Below are 13698 nucleotides of genomic sequence, written 5' to 3'. Positions count from 1 at the left end.
CAAACATTAATTATTCAAGTTCAATAAAATATAGGTACTCAACTGTTATGAGTTAAAAAAGAACATTAAATCGAACAAGCATTATTATATAAGGTCTAATGTATCTATACATTTTTATTGTTTAAATTATTATTTATTAATCACTATACCTTAAAATAGACAGTGGTTAATTGTATTGATATCAATATAATTAAATAATATAATATTATTTTATTAACAGGCGATATAGGAAAAATAAAAAAACGCAAGTATACTATTAACGTTACAATAAATTCAATTTTTAATCAAATTAAAAAAAGGGGGACAAGTGGGTAGCTCTCTGCTATTCCCATACAGTAGTTGTCGAACATACGTTGTCGTAACTTTCCGGTAAAATTGTTTTCTTTGTCAAAGGTAAAGCAATTTGTGGGGAATCTTCTATTAAAATGTCAAATATTAGATATGAAAATAAAATGTTTTATGAATTTCCAACTGAAAAATAATTTACAAAACGTGAAAAATTTCTCATGGCTAAAAATTGCTTTTAATTGTTTAGTTATAATTCTTTATTTATGAAAATGTTATTAAAAACATAGATAGTTATGATACATTATTTTAATTGTTGTTAAAATGTAAGATAACATACAATTATAAACAATAGAAAAAAATTACAATTATGAATAGTTATCATTGATTGAAAAAATGAGTAAATTGCGCCATATGGCTGCATCATAGTCATGCAAAAAGTTCAAGTAGGTACTCAAACAAGTTCTTACCAAAAAACCAAATTGTATGTGTTAGTTTTTAATTACTATAGTAAGTAGTAATATATAATTTGAAATTTAAATCTATACAAATTCACTATATGACTATATAAGTATGGAGTAGTAAATATTACGTTATTATTTTGTTCTTAACAATATTAAATTTGTAAAATAATATTTTTTAGAATTTAATGCAGATGGAACACAAAATTATATATCAAAATTTTACTATGGCAAGTATAGTACACCGAGAACACAATAATTATTCAATTTAAAATTTGATCTTTAAATGCTTATAAAAAAAATTGTGCCCATGTCTTTTTAATATTTTTCAACTGCTATTGTAACAAGAAATCAGGAGCCTTGTATTAAATTTTTACACTTTTTGGCCCAACAGTTAAAACTTTATTGATATTCACATTCATATTTGTGAGTTTAAAATTTGAAATTTGTGCTCCTCTATTATTAGCGCCCGGAGCATGGGTCCCGGATCGCCCCCCCCCTCCCCCTTGATCCTGTACTGCGCCAAAAATTAGCTTCAAAACAGAATTAACTACATTCGTTTGTGCTTTGTTTGTGCTGGTTTGTGCTTAATCCTGTCGTTTGTGCTCAACTCATTCCAAAGTTCTTCAACTTACAAAGTCGGGGGGCTGGGGACATACTTAGCCCCTCACTTTGGAATTTTGAAACAAAATTAACTCCATTCGTTTGTGCTGGTTTGTGCTTTTAACTCCGTCGTTTGTGCTCAACCCCTTCCAAAGTTATCCGACTTTGAGAGTTGGGGGTTAAAGTGTAATCCCAGGTACTCCCCTTTGTCTTGTGAATTTGATCAAAACTGTTCACATAATCATTTTTACATCTATGGTGTTTAGCCGTAAAACATTTGGTTTGCCAGAAAAACCCATACACTTGTGGATTAGAAATTATTTTTTTTTAATTTATGCTATTTTCGGAAAAAAATACTTGCGACCCAACAAATGGACTTACAGCCTAATACTAAAGATATAATTGTGATACAGGTGGTACTTTAAATACATTGGTATTTTGGAAAATCAAACCAATATGAAAATAGTTTTTATTATAAGTGCATGATTGGCAAACGTTAAAAAAATAATTTCGACTCAATCAATGAAACTTAAGTACCTGTATCCTATATCTATAAAATATTTTTATAATTATTATATTCTATACCCAATTTCATACCAGATAAGGACATTTAATAAAAACTTTTTTTTGAATGATCGAATACATTATATACATTTATTAGTTATGGTAAAAAAAACACCATAAAGAATGTGTTTGTATAAGTGTATAACTATAGTAGGTATTACTCAAATAGAAATGTTAACTACAAACAATAATAATTATTCGTCTTAAAATGATTAATAACTACCTGATAAATTTATATTTTCGATATACCATTGACGTGCGTAAAGTTGACACCCTACAATTTTCGTATCGTCTTCAAAGTACATAATACCGTTTGAGCTTTTTTTTTAGACTAAGTTCAAATTTGTATAACTGTAATTCAAAATCTGGGTAACTTTTCCCCATAACGCTTATTATTATTTAAACATCATATTTCAAAAAGTTTATAAGTACGTAAAATATAAATAAGTGACCCACCAGGATAAAATAAAAATAAAAATATTAAAATCTATCAATCGTGTATAGATCAATATAAATCGATTTAGATTTTTATTCGTAGTTAATTTTTATCAATTTAGATTTTTAAACTTAATTTCTTTATCAATTTTGGTTTTTTAATTTTAGATTATTTTAATTTTAAATTTTTTATCAGTTTTGATTTTTTTGTATGTTTTTTAATTTTAAATTTTTACGAATTTAGATTTTTATTAATAGTCGATTTGTATTCATATAATATTAATTTATTCCATTTTTTATTATTTCTTTTGTTTTCTAAACAAAAATTTTATTTTTAAAACCCTTTACAAACTGTTTACAAACTTTCAGTTATATTTTGATGCATATTGTTGAAATTGTAGGGGGAGGGCTGGAGAAATTTAGTCCGTCAATTCTAAACTAGAAAATAAATTTTAAAGGTACTAAATATTGTATTTATTCTTCATATTATTTATTTATTTTATTAAATTAAAAAAAAATATATATTCTAATCCACAAGTGTATGGGTTTTTCTGGCAAACCAAATGTTTTACGGCTAAACACCATAGATGTAAAAATGATGATGTGGACAGTTTTGATCAAATTCACAAGACAAAAGGGAGTACCTGGGATTACACTTTAACCCCCAACTCTCAAAGTCGGATAACTTTGGAAGGGGTTGAGCACAAACGACGGAGTTAAAAGCACAAACGAATGGAGTTAATTTTGTTTCGAATTTCCAAAGTGAGGGGCTAAGCATGTCCCCAGCCCCCCGACTTTGTAAGTTGAATAACTTTGGAAGGAGTTAAGCACAAACAACGGGATGAAAAGCACAAACCAGCACAAACAAAGCACAAACGAATGAAGTTAATTTTGGTTTGAAATTCAAAAGTGCAGGGGGGGGAGGTGCTGGGACATGGAGCTCGCGGAATTTAGTTTTAAATTTTCCATACTTAACTATAAAAGTGAAATATTTTATAAATTTTTAACTACTAAATAATTATTAAATTTTAAATTTGATAAATTTTGTCAAAATTCAAACTTTAAATGCTTATAAAAAAAAATCATGAATATTTATTTTTAATATTTTTCAACTGTTATTATAACACTATATTAGGACCCTTTTGTTCAATTTTCAAGCTTTTTTACCCAACAAATAAAATGTTATTGACATCCATAGATAACAAGATTCACTTTCTCATCAAACAAGAGACTGTTAATGAAAATCGAAGCAGTTTTACTGCTCCAAACGGTGATAATAGGCACATAAATAACAAAAAAAAAAAAAAACACACATCATTGTATAATCATACATTCATCGCTCTGCTCAGAATTTACAGTACAAATAAAATGTAATAAACTATTAAAGAATAATACAAGTGTTATGTATATTTTATTAGGGAAAAATAAAATCAAAAATGCCATCAAATCATATAATATAAGTAAGATCATTATTATAGATTTCATAATGTACCTAGGTACCTAACGTTAATTAATTAATAAACATTAATAATGTTTCACTGATGAATATTATTAAAGTTTACATTCTATAAAAAATAAATATAGTTAATTAAATAATTCTAAAATATATTAATGGGTGTGGCTGGCGCAATGCACGTCTTTTCAATGGTTTCACTCAAAATCTGTCGATAATCAACTAACCAAAGTGCACAGTAAAAGGATAATCTATTATACATTAACATAGAAGTATTCCCTGTTATACGTCATCTAACAGTACAAACTCCTGAGATAAGTATGTATGGCCGAAATAGATTTAATCTATAGTTGTACCTTATACATCAGGGATGGGCAACTCAATTCTACTAGATGGCCAATTTTGAATGTGCAAAAATCCAGTGGGCCAGAGAACATAGGAAGCAAAAAAAAAAAAACCGTGAAAAAAAAAATGTTCACTATACCTCTAGAGGTTAGGTTTTATTTTAATAAAATATTATTTACATTTAATAGTTAAATACTAGATAAGATTTTATATCTACGTTTTGCGATTAACATTATATCGATTTTAATAATTTTGTAAATATAATAATATAAAATACAGAAAAATCTTAACATTTTATATTTGTATAAACTAAATTCAAATGTAGCACGGCCAGTGAAAAATGGTACGCGGGCCATCAGTTGACCATCCCTGTTCTACATGATAATATAATAACATTATTATTTAACAATATGTTCATAACCAAATCTTAATTTAAACAATAATTATTATATTTGTACGGCCATGACATCATGTAATACGTTAGGTATTCTACCAATTTAAGAAAAAAAAAAAATGTTAAAATATTATGTAGTAACCATATTTCAATTTCTATTATTTTTGAATAATTAATAAAATAACTATAATCATGATTTTATAGAAGTCCGTTTTTGAAATGTTTCATTACATGTCCATAAAATAATGATGAGTTTGTTAACAGTTCTAGAAATTAGTTTTAACATGTTGTAGAGGACAACATTTAAAATATATTATAATTATAATTATCACTAGGTATCTTATTTTATTTTGTAGGTATGCAAACACCTTTAACAATTGAAAGTAAGTTCGTGGAATGAGGTTATAAATTATAATACCTATAGTTATATTATTATATAAACAAATCTTACTAAACGTATAGTTCGTGCAAGCGCCCTACATTAAGAAATTAACATAATATGTATTTTTTTGTTAAAGTTGCCAAAAATAGCTGCCCAAGTAATTTTTTTTATTTTTTTAGACATTAGGTGTCTATAGAGTCACTATAATGGATATGTTAAAAATGAATTCAATGATATAATATCACGAAAATGGTCTGCCAGCTTATAATATTAGTATATCACTAGGTTAATTATATTTTATGATATTATTGTGATTAAAGCAGTGACTGGAACTGAACCTAAATAAACTGGTTCTGGAACCAGAATAGAAAACTTTATTTTAACAAATAAAGTACCGGAACCGAACAGGAATTTTTAAATTAAATAGCTACTTTTAGGTTCAAAAATAAACCTCCTTACGTACCAACTAGATTCACTTTCCTATCAGAAATGATGACGTTTAAGAAATCAAAGAATTTTAACTGTCCTAAAAGATGATAACAGACACCAAAAAACCTCCGCTAAGAATCTTAAATATTATATTAGGCTATCGAACGATTGAGAACGTTATACCTTTTGGGCCGAACGATTGAGAACACTTAAAAATAACAAAGAACTTACAGCTGACCCAAAAAAGAATACGATTGAGAACGAATTTACATGCAAAGTTACCATATCGTTTATTTGGCTATTGAAAGATTCATGCCCGTATGCATAAAATAAATGTTCTTGAAAAAAGTCATCAATTAATAATTGTTAAAACAATTAAAATATTCATACTATTTTTTTTTCTATTGCCATAGGGCATAGTCATATTATTCTTAGTACCTTGACTCTAACTATCATAGCTATTTTCAATATTGTTTCCGCTTGAGTTTCAGTTAGAATTTCAATAAAATTAAATATATATTGTTTAATTTGTATATTATTAGAACAAAATTATGATCTCAGTTTTATTTACGTAATATACAAAAACAAACCTGTCAAATCATAGAAAGGGCACCCATCAATCAGAACCTAAGGGAGTGACAATATCATAAAAAAATAACTAAGAACCAACCAAATTGATTTTATTAAATAACAGAAAAATAAAATGATAAATTATTGATAACAAATAATGAAAAAAAAAATAATAAATGGAATAGGTAGTAGTACTGTAGTAACAGGGATACTACCAAAAAGTCCGTGGTAAAAAAGTTCTAGGTGAAAAAGTCCGAATCATATAATTAGGTAAAAAACACTTCCAGTTGGTATTAATACAAATTGTAATTATATAAATTATAAAAGTTCAATAATTATGTACTTACTATATCATTATTTAATACCTATGTATACAAAAATCGAAAATATTATGAATTCAAAAAAATATACATAATACGTCATATAAAATATAATATGTTAAAAAAAAATTCTAATGTTTATCTAGGCCTTGTTCTGATATTATGGCCAATTTTTTCTAAAAATTCTTCAATGGTAATTGAATGATTATCTATTCTTTGGCATAAAGTAACTAGTCGGAACTGTGTTGAATTTTGTTTCTTTTTTACCGGCTCTCCCATGCTGTCGATAGCTAATTTCGCATTATCTGCCGCTACTTCTAATCTCATTTTTTGGATTAGTGTCCAAATAGTCGGATAACTGTGGCCAACTAAATGACTAAATCTGTTATTCCACGATTCGCATACCTACATTATTCGTTCGGTGGTCACCATTAATCGTTGTTTTATGTACATTCCAAGTATTCGGAGGAAAAAGTGGACTTATTATTTTTCATTTGAATTTGGTACCAACCCCTATTTTTCTAACTGGTCCATTTACGTAGGTTGCGTCAAAATAATTTAAAAGATCTTCTCCTTCAGGAGAAAAAATTGTTTTAAGGTAAGCCATTCCTTTGAAAACATGTTCAAGAGGAAGAAATGCAAGACCACTTGACCTAACCACCATTCCACAAAAATGGCCAAATTCGTCGTTATTTTTATACATTTTGATTAGCCCTAAATCTTGGACTTTTCTGTAAGAACTTTGGCACAAATGATAAAAACAGCCTCTAGTAGTCAAATTTGAATCAAAAATTATTTGAGCGGCAGAAATTAGAGCTTTTTCAAAATCAACATTTAAGTGGGTTGGATCGGGAAATAATTCATGCTCTGCACATTTAGTTAAAATAAGTTTGAACATTTCTTCATAAATAGACATTGACTTGCGTTCAACAAGACAGTACACTGCAGTTATATATGAATCATTTTTTTGAACTCTTATCACATAAAGTTGTATGAAATATTTAGGACTAAGGTTAAAATTACCATCGCAATACCACGTTTTGGCATCTGTCGACATTTTCAAGCTGTCATCTGTTGCAAACAATACAATTCTTTCACCAGTTGTTGATTTATTATCAGCCAATAAAAACCGTTGTCCAATAACTAAAGCCCAGTCATCTGAAAAATAAGGTTAGGCTATAACAAAAAATGTTGGCTACCTATTGTAACGTCACACGTTTTTCGTACACAATTATTATTTATTGCTATTATAAATCATTATTATTGTCATGTTTATTGTTTAATACAAATTATTATTATTCTTATTACCCTAAATTCAGTTATTTATTATTTATTTAGTAAATGGCGTTTCATTACCCCATATGGTGTTAAAACCTACGAGTTCCGCCACAACAATCTTAGGCTTGTCGCGCGGCGCGGCTCGTAGGTCACGACTTGAGTGTTCCCCTCAAGTTGTGGGTGGTTTGCTTAGCTCTAAAAAAGCTCTGTAATCTCACACTATATTTTAATAATAAATTGTATTTACTTTCTATAACAATATCATTTATGCAATTTAATGCAGGATTATTATTAGTTCTTTGATTTCTAATTGTTCGTTTTGCTACACTTTCTTTTGGTAAAAACAATAGAGCTTCAGCTGGTATTTGACTTACAGCTTCCGCAAATATATGACTCGGTTTGTCACAAGTTTTTCGTGATCGTAATTTGATGTCGTTTTTAAATTTTTCAATTATTTTCACTTGCTTATTCCCCGCGTGATTGTGTTCAATTTGAAGTACAGGATTCGTTAAGATCATCGATGAAGATAGTGTTCCCGGGCAATTATACTTTGTTTTATTGCTGCATTTCCACCTTTTTGTTTTTGATAACGTATGTTGAAGGGTATATGCATAACCATCCACAACTATTTTAGTGCCTTTTTCGTTGATTTTTATGATTTTAGACATTTTTTCCTTCAAGAGTAAACAACTAACAAACTAACAAAACGTCAAACTATAGGTACAAACAAAATGTCGAACTATACTGGCAAAAATAACAACTATTCAGTTACCCATGTACGATATGTACACGGTGGACATGCCCACCGCCTATAGATATCTCTATCTATATTAACTATATCGGATGTATGTCTATACGAGTAAAACACGACAAACCGGATAATTAAGATAAAATAAATAGTATTTGATTATTACATGCAGCCAAAAGCCAAGCAGTGTTCAAAGTCCAAAAAAGTAGTTATTTAGGTAAACAATTTAGTTACAATTATATTAATACTAAATGGAAGTTTGATTGTGCATCAAACCTAACCTCGCGTATTTTTCTTTTACCTAATATTATATGTACTGGACTTTTTCACCTCGGACTTTTTCACCACGCACTTTTTAGACCTCGGACTTTTTAACCACGGACTTTTTTACTCGGAATTTTTTTCCTAGGACTTTTTTACCACGGACTTTTTTACCACGATTCGTAGTAACACTAGGGTGGGTCGGTGAAAGTTGATAAATTTGCTTTTAAAAATGTATTAAGATCTATCTGTATAGTAGTGCTTCTCTATAACATTAAGAAATATATTGGTGATAAGGTTTAAATAATATAAACCAAAATTATTGTCTAATAATAAGTTTATTTATTACATTGTAATTCAAATGTGAAGGACTTAAACAAGTCTCTAGTTCTCAAAAATACTATGTTAAAAATGTATTAACCCATTGTGATATTTGCTTATTATTAACTATACAGTTATTTTAATAAAAATTATTTGAGATTTATAAAATATTATCCAATAGAACTTAAAAAGCTATCCACTATTTCACCATTGAAATGTCCTGTTATATTCTTGCCCCTATCAATGGACTAAGATGACGAATCATATCTACATAATATTATACATGGTGATTCATTAAGCGTAAACCACTCATTATCTCAAAAAGTATTAATGTTTTTGAAAATATTTTTTAACATAGTTTCAAGTTGCTAAAAAACAACGTTTTCATTAAAAAAATTTATTTTTAGATATTTTTTATCTTTATAATTTTTAAGTTTTTTACTTTTTTGAATGACAGCATAGAGTTTTAATTTCATATTCCAAAGCAGAATATTTTTCTAAGTATTTTGATTTATAAAAATCGAATTTAGGGCGAGTAGTTTATGAGTTATAAGCATTTAAAGTTTTGATTGGCGGAGTGGAGTGGTATGGAGTTACCCCGCAAAATATTTATCCACTACCGCGCTTGTCAAAACTTTAAATACTTACAACTCATAAACCACTTGTCCTAAATACTACAACTAGTTGGTTGACATTTTATTTTGCTATCAATCTACTTACCTACTATTTAATTACACCTATTTTATTTTATTTTATTTATATTTACATGTATTTTGTTTTATTTTTATAAGCTATGTACGAATGTGTTGAACGGTAAACTGTGTCACAAACTGAGCAGTCCACTGTATTTATATATATTAATTATATTAATAATGTTGTTAATATAAACATATTGGGTAAATTGTTATTTATTGGTTTATATTTTGTTTTTAAAATAATACAGGGTGATTCATTAAACGTAAAACACTCATTATCTCAAAAAGTAATAATGTTTTTTTAAAATAGTTTCAAGTTGTTAAAAAAACAACGTTTTTATAAAAAATTATATTTTTAGATATCTTTTATCTTTATAATTTTTTAAGTTTTTCACTTTTTTGAATGACAGCATAGAGTTTTAATTTCCAAAGCAGAATATTTTTCTAAGTATTTTGATACATAAAAATCAAATTTAGGACAAGTGGTTTATGAGTTGTAAGTATTTAAAGTTTTGACAAGCGCGGTAGTGGATAAATATTTTGCGGGGTAACTCCATACCACTCCACTCCGCCAATCTAAACTTTAAATGCTTATAACTCATAAACTACTCGCCCTAAATTCGATTTTTATAAATCAAAATACTTAGAAAAATATTCTGCTTTGGAAATTAAAACTCTATGCTGTCATTCAAAAAAGTAAAAAACTTAAAAAATTATAAAGATAAAAGATATCTAAAAATATAATTTTTTATAAAAACGTTGTTTTTTTAACAACTTGAAACTATTTTAAAAAACATTAATACTTTTTGAGATAATGAGTGTTTTACGTTTAATGAATCACCCTGTATTATTTTAAAAACAAAATATAAACCAATAAATAACAATTTACCCAATATGTTTATATTAACAACATTATTAATATAATTAATATATATAAATACAGTGGACTGCTCAGTTTGTGACACAGTTTACCGTTCAACACATTCGTACATAGCTTATAAAAATAAAACAAAATACATGTAAATATAAATAAAATAAAATAAAATAGGTGTAATTAAATATTAGGTAAGTAGATTGATAGCAAAATAAAATGTCAACCAACTAGTTGTAGAAGGATAATTATTATTACTATTATTATAACTATCCATCTTCTCATAGTACCTACTGAATTATTTTTATTTAAAAATTCTTTGTTGTAGAAATTACACTAAAATACTACAATAGTCAAATGGCAACTTTAAATAAAAAGAAGAAATGTACGTATTTTTTTGCAAAATAATTAAAAATTATATTTATTAATTTTCAGTTAAATAATAACATAACTATACAATTTGTTACACTATATTTATGTTATTCTAAAATACTTATAAAACTGGTATTGCACTAATGTTCTAACCGTCGCGTTGTCTGATGTTATTTCAATTATTAGGTAATAAATTATTGATTTCCCATTTTTGAACCCCAATGTATAAAATAGATCAAATTTGATAGCAGAAATGACCTTCGATATTGAACCTTGTAGCAAAAAATGCCTGCTCTAAAAAGTATTGTCGGAGAAAATCGTCACACCATTCTTCGACTCAACATTTTTAACACTTCAAAAACTTCGAAGTTCGAATTCAATGATAATCATTTGTTAATAATATTATTATGCATGGCAGTAGATTAATTTGAATTTTTATTAAAAAGTGTTCAGCTCCCTAGGTTAATCTACTAGTTTTATATTTTATAAGTTATTAGCAATTCATTTTTGAAATGTCAAAAGGTCGAATAAAGTTCAAATATGATTCAAGTTTGAGTTCAAATAGTTCGTGAACATTTAAATTTTACCCATCTTCAGTAAAATTATAATGTTTAATTATAGTCTGGCTCGGAGGTGCTACAATTATATAATATCCGAAAATTGTGTGTTAATTATGCCATTTAGGGTCCCCTTATAAATGGTTTATACTCCACACCTGTATGGGTAGTGTAACATGGGACAAAAGGTAATTTTTTTAAATCCCACCGTACACATTAACGTGCATAAAAGTACCTCTGACTGGTTTTAGTTTATTACTCTATTTCCTTTACATATACATAATTTAAAAGTGCATGCACAGAACTAAGCGTCCAGTTATATTTTAGAAAAGAACCGACAAAATTCATAGAATATAGGGTAAAGCCCGTGTTCATTAAAACTGCATAGTTTGCTTTATTTAATTTATTAATGATAATTGACCAAAATGATTAATGTTTATACCTAGCTGAATTGTTTTTAACTACAAAAAAATGGTGCGAAAAAAAGAAGGCTGAAGCAAAGGCTGCAGAAGAGAAGATGGCTGCAGAAAATGTTTAAGTAAACGTTGGTCATGTTCATCTACATCGCCAAGTTACCTGATCTACCTAGCTACGCTATGTAGTAATTTTGCATAAATATTGATGACCTTTCATTGTATTTTTAAAATATTTAATATTTAAAAAAAACAGGCCACTTTCTTTTGCTATAATATATTATTATGATTCTGGTGTTTACATTTAGCATTACAATATTATTTAGGATACCTTAGATTTTTGACCAAGACTCATTAGTTGACCGTAGACTGATGTTAAGCAATACTTTTCTTAGCGATCCGTTATCTAATTCTATAAAAACTCCTCTTATCTGTTATAAACTTTAAATTTCCACAATAGTCTATCCGTACAGCTATGTAGTTCTCATATTCTCCATTCCCAAAATTAAAATAAATTATATAGAAAAAAAACAAGCAACTAAGGCGCTTATTAATGTCTATATCGTCAATAAAAATCTCGGTTTCATTTAAAATTATTTTTCTTTTCGTTTAAATTTCTAAAAAATGTTGTATGTTATTTAACATTATTATTACTTTTATTATTATGTCTACAACCCGCGGTATTATACTATTACTCAAATATCAAATAGGTACCTATACTCTATTTGGAATGAGATCGTACCCCGGCGGCCAAGTCGTGCGCATGGGCGTGGCTTTATTCCGTGCCAGCGTCCAACGCGTCGCCGTAGTGGGGATGACGTCTGACTATAATATGTCTGACCACCGTCCGACGAAAACTGGTCGTCGCCGAGGTACGATCTCATTCCGAATAGAGTATAGGTACCTACTTTATATTCAAAGAGCACTGGCAAATTATTTGTAATAAATAAATGTACCTATTATAAATTATAAGAATAGCACGATTCTAGATAGAATTCTAAAAATAATTATGTATTTAACAACATCTTTTGTATTGTTTGTACTACGATTTTAAATAAACGAGTACAATAAATTACAGTTGTCTAGATATTTGACTATTACTGTTTATTGTGATTCATGAATTGTGAATAAAATCGTTTATAAGTAAAACTTCTTTCTTGAGGTGTGGGTGGAAAAAAAATTGTAACGAAAAATGAAACGACACGTTTGTTTATTTATTTATTTTGCAAGTCATGCACGGTTGTGGCATTTCTCACTCTGACCCTAATTTACTTATAATATCACGGCCCCCAATGCTTATGAAAGATGTTTTACTTCCCCAGATTGTAATGGTGGGCTCACATACTAACGTTTTTTTTTCTGTATTTGTTTTAAAATGACGATATTACCAAGTTATTGTTGTATTATACTTAATATAGTATAAACCAGTGTTTCCCAATCTATGTGTCGTGACTCGCGGTATTATACTACGGTAAAATGATAAATACTCAAGTTATATTTTATTTGATAAATCTATGTATAAGAATAATGCAAAGTCTAACTACTATTGTAGAATGTATGTCATCAATTTTACATTGGATACCTATATCAATATATTTTTAGTTACTTTAATAATATTTTATTAAAACTATGGCAAATTGTTATCTTATCACACACATGTAAACAAGTCAGCAAATTCAGGTCAACTCATAATAAAATCGGTATTTAATGTTATAAAAACAGTCTTATTATAATATACCCACCGCGTTTGCGTCCATCAGCTCTCAGCTTGATATTTTAATGACATATTATTTTCAATAATCCTATTTATTTTAAGAACGGGGCCGGAGTGGTGCAGTGGTCACGCAGTTGACTACGACTCACACAGTCATCGGTTCGATTTATAGCAAAGTGCAAAAAAATTGTGTGGTTCTACGCAACCACAAAAATCCCCATGATGTC

At 28.1% G+C, this 13698-nt stretch overlaps 1 long non-coding RNA gene across 1 annotated transcript; it reads left to right on the top strand.

The window, feature by feature from the left end:
• The first annotated feature begins 3761 nt into the window (after positions 1–3761).
• On the top strand, positions 3762–12854 carry LOC132944489 (uncharacterized). Its single transcript, XR_009664462.1, has 5 exons — positions 3762–3808; positions 4897–4923; positions 5059–5079; positions 10744–10800; positions 11791–12854. It is a non-coding gene; the product is annotated as an uncharacterized LOC132944489 (long non-coding RNA).
• Positions 12855–13698: the final 844 nt, after the last annotated feature.

The sequence above is a fragment of the Metopolophium dirhodum genome, chromosome 5, assembly GCF_019925205.1.
Source record: "Metopolophium dirhodum isolate CAU chromosome 5, ASM1992520v1, whole genome shotgun sequence".
In the NCBI taxonomy this organism is placed as follows: Eukaryota; Metazoa; Arthropoda; class Insecta; order Hemiptera; family Aphididae; genus Metopolophium; species Metopolophium dirhodum.
Note: the sequence above shows the minus strand (reverse complement) of the source record. Positions and strands in the feature narration are given on the sequence as shown.